The sequence below is a fragment of the Labeo rohita genome, chromosome 13 (genome assembly GCF_022985175.1).
Source record: "Labeo rohita strain BAU-BD-2019 chromosome 13, IGBB_LRoh.1.0, whole genome shotgun sequence".
NCBI classification, from domain to species: domain Eukaryota; kingdom Metazoa; phylum Chordata; class Actinopteri; order Cypriniformes; family Cyprinidae; genus Labeo; species Labeo rohita.
Window position 1 is genome coordinate 9,250,843 of NC_066881.1, and position 4,409 is coordinate 9,255,251.

Sequence of the window (4,409 nt, forward strand, 5' to 3'; positions counted from 1 at the left end):
AATCTTCTCTACCTGAATAGAGGATAACTTGTCTGTTAAACAAACCCTGCAGCTGTTTGTTAACACTTCTCTGGCGGCGCAGAGGATAACCACATGTACTGGCTTCTAATGGTTCTTTTGGATAGAGTGATACTCACCAACCCTTGGTACAGAAAGATTCAGTCTGGAACGAAGTCAGATCTTTGTTGAGCTTGTTGAGTTTCAATCTGGATTCAGGTGAGGAGCTCTATCCGGGTCACGGCACCAAAACTGTTGTGAATTTTTTCTTAGGGACCAGGAGACGTTTTTGGATATCTTGAAGCAGAAGTTTCTCTTTATTCAGATACTCGCTGCTCTACACTGCAGTCTTCAAAAAGTTGTCTGACAATATCTCAGCACAGCAAAGTATATAGGTTTGAAGGAGGCGGAGTACATAGAGGTGGAATCAATCTAAACAAAGCATGCAAATGTGGTACAGGAAATCAGCCCAGTAAAAGATTTTTCCCAGCCTTGATCTATTTAGCATACCAGTGTCATTCAAATGCAAAGGTGCTAAACAAAAGGCACAGTTGTACCTTGAGCTTAGACTTCACACTTAACTTGGGAAACCTGCCAGATGCTCAGGAAATGTATAAAGACAAAAGGTTACTGTCTCAGGGCTTGGGCTGTCTGTTAAATCACAATATACATAACCTTTTAGAAATTTGTAATCCAACACCACCTGGCCATTACTCTGAGGATGATATCCTGAGGTGAGGCTAACGTTAATATCCAGCTGCTTGCAGAAGGCTGTCCAGACTTGGGAGGTGAATTGAGTTCCTCTGTCACTTACAATATTCTCGGGTAAACCATAGACACGGAAGACATGGTTGAAGAGAGCTAAGGCTGTTTCCATGGCTGTGGGTAAACCTTTTAAGGGAATTAAACGACATGACTTGGAGAATCGGTCAATGATTACTAGAATGGTTGTGAGTTCATTGGAAGGTGGCAGGTCAGTGACGAAATCGATGGAGAGATGAGACCAGGGTCGTTGTGGAATAGGTAGTGGCTGAAGTAGGCCTGAGGGTAATTCCTTGGGGGTCTTGGATTGGGCGCAGCCCTGGTATGATTTAATGAATGTGGTTGTGGTTTGTTTGGGGGACACTATGGTGGTGGTGGATCTTGTTCGTGCCTACGCTGAATTTTATCCATGATGTCCCATGAGACTGGAGCCAGAATGACAGTGGATGGTAGGATGGGTTCAGGTTTGAGAAAATCCATAGAAGGGTCATGCTTACGGGAGAGAGCGTCAGCCTTACTGTTTTTGCTTCCAGGTCTATAAGTGACTGTGAAATTGAAACGAGTGAAGAAGAGGGCCCATCGAGCTTGACGAGGGTTAAGTCTTTTGGCTCCTTTTATATATTCAAGGTTCTTATGGTCGGTGATGACTTGGAAAGGATGGCGAGTGCTCTCTAGCCAGTGTCACCACTCCTCGATAGCGGCTTTCATGGACAGCAATTCCTTATTTCCAACGTCGTAATTCCTCTCTGCACTCGTGAGTTTCCTGGAATAGAAGGCACATGGATGAAGCTTGCCTGGTTGACCATGACGTTGGGAGAGAATGGCTTCCAACAAATGGCAAATCAGGGTCAGGGTGTTTAAGGATGGGAGCTGATGTGAAACTTGTTTTGAGTGTGACAAAAGCGTGACTTGCCTTTTCAGTCTAGCAGAGTTTCTTGGGTTTATTTTTGAGGAGTGAGGTAAGAGGAGAAGCTATGGTGCTGTAATTTCGGATGAAGCGGAGGTAGAAATTGGCAAAGCCCAGGAATCTTTGAAGCTCCTTGATGGTAGTGGGTTGAGGCCAATCCGTGACTGCTTGAACCTTGGTTGAGTCCATTTTAACTCCCTGGTGGCTAACTTGATAGCCGAGAAATGATGTTTGGTGGACGTGGAACTCACATTTTTCAGCCTTGACAAAGTTGATGTTCCAGCAGACGGGACAATACAGCACGCACATGGGCAACATGTTCAGTTTCTGTCTTGGAATATATCAGAATATCGTCGATGTAGGCGATAACAAACCTATTCATGAACTCCTTGAGAATTTCATTGATGAAGGACTGAAAGACAGCTGGGGCGTTGGCTAACCCATACTGCATCACCTGGTACTCATAGTGCCCCCTAGTGGTGAGAAATGCAGTCCTCCATTCATCACCCTCCTTGATCCTTATGAGGTTGTATGCACTTCATAAGTCTAGCTTGGTGTAAATGGTGGCTTCCCGTAGTTGTTCTAGAGCCGGGGGTACTAAAGGCAAGGGGTAGCGGAACTTTACCATGACGTTGTTGAGCCCACGGTAGTCTATGCAGGGTCTTAAACCACCATCCTTCTTGCTCATGAAGAATCCTGCTGCAGCAGGGGATGTGGAAGGACGAATGAAACCAGAGTCTAAAGCTTCTTCAGTGTATTCCTCCATAGCCTGATCCTCCATCCTGGACAATGGATAAACTCTACTTTTAGGAGGCATGGCGTTGGGAAGCAAATCAATAGCGCAGTCCCAAGGACGATGTGGAGGGAGTTGCGTGGCCTTGGTTTTGCTGAAAACTTCAGATAAATCTTGATAATGACTGGGGATGGTTATTTTTATCTGTGTTTCTGGGCTCTCAATGCTTGTGGTGAGACGGGGTTGTGGCTGGATGGAAAAACAGTTCCTCATACAGAATTGTGACCAGTGAGTTAATTCCTCTTGAAACCAGGAAATGGCAGGATTGTGGATGGAGAGCCAGGGAAATCCTAGGATGACTTCATATTTGGGTGAATCAACCACATACAAGGTGATATTTTCCTGGTGAAGCAGACCAATTTGAAGTTTCAAAGTTTTTGTCTGGCAGTGGATACCATGATCGATGAGAGTGTCGTTGATAGCTTTAATCTGGATGGGTGGAATGCATGCTTGGGTTGGGATGTTATACTTCTTGACGATGTCCTTATTGATGAGATTCAGTGCGGCTCCAGAGTCAATCATCGCTGTCAGATCAAGAGACAGAGTATCAGTTCTTATGGTGACAGGCAATGTAAGTGACTTGTTTTGAAGAACAGAGAAATTTTGGATATTTACCCCTGAGGAAGACTTGAACTTGAGTGGACATCCAACACTCTGATGGCCTGGTTCACCGCATTAAAAACACAGATGATTTTGTCGACGTCTTGTTCGTTCTTCCTCAGTCAGACGTGAAGTATTAAGTTGCATAGGTTCAACAGATGATTGTTCAATTGCTGGACCGCAGATCGGGGAATTGCGATGACTACTCTTGTTAGTACGTTGCCTGGGTGTCTGCCTCATGAGATTGTCGTAAAAGACTGTTGTAAAAGATGGGTTTAAGAGCAACATCATTCCACCCACTCTGGGCTGCCAGAGTACGAAACTCAATAGCATAATCGGCTGCAGTGCGGTTACCTTGCGTAGCATGAATGATTTGGGTCGAAATATCCCTGCCCCCTGCGGGATATTCGAAGACCTTGTGAATTTGTTGCAAAAAATAATCGACAGATTTCTTGAACTGTGGATCGGTATCCCACACTGCTGAAGCCCAATCGAGAGCTCTTCCCGTAAGCAAAAGTCATGAGGAATGCACATCTCTTTTCTTCGGATTCAAATCGATCCTTTTGATGATCAAAATACAGCTTCACTTGACGAACAAACCCTTTGCATTGCTCAGCAGTTCCGTCAAACTTATTAGGAAGAGCGAAGCTTACCGTTGATGGCATGGGAGGTGGAAGAGATCGCACGTTGTGCGTCAGGTGTTCGTTGACTGATTGTAGCTTTGTGAGCTGTTCTTGATAATTCTTCAATAATTCGCTTTGGTAAGCGAATGATGCTTGTGAGTTGGAAACCTCCGCTGGATTCAAGGTAGGCGAAGTATTCTGTAACGTAGACGCTGAGGCGGCGTTAGAATCCATATGCGGAAGTTTATTACAAACAGCAGCAAACATACACATGTAAACAGGCAGAGGATCAATAACCATAAAGCAGTCCAATCGTTCAACAGTCCAAGGGGTAATCCATAAGGCGAAAGTGAGAAACCAGGCAATGAAGTCAAACCTTGAAATCAGTCCACACAAGCAAACAATCCAGAAAGGGTAATCCGTGAAATCAGTGGCCAGAGAACAAGGCAGAATCATACACGTGCAAACAATCAGAGAAATCATGCTGGCTTGGCATTACAATTGCAGTAGGTTCCAAACCTGTATTACTTTTAATCCCAAACACAGTTAACTAATTTATGTGAATGTGTTCATGATAAAACATTTTGCAACATTTTTTTTTTGTTGTTGTTGTTAAAGCTGCAATTACAGTGAACAAACCCACTCTTCCTGCATCTGGTCCAAGCAAAACACAAACCTTCTTTTGCAGCCTACCTGCATGCTCCAACTATGTACCTTTAAATCATTG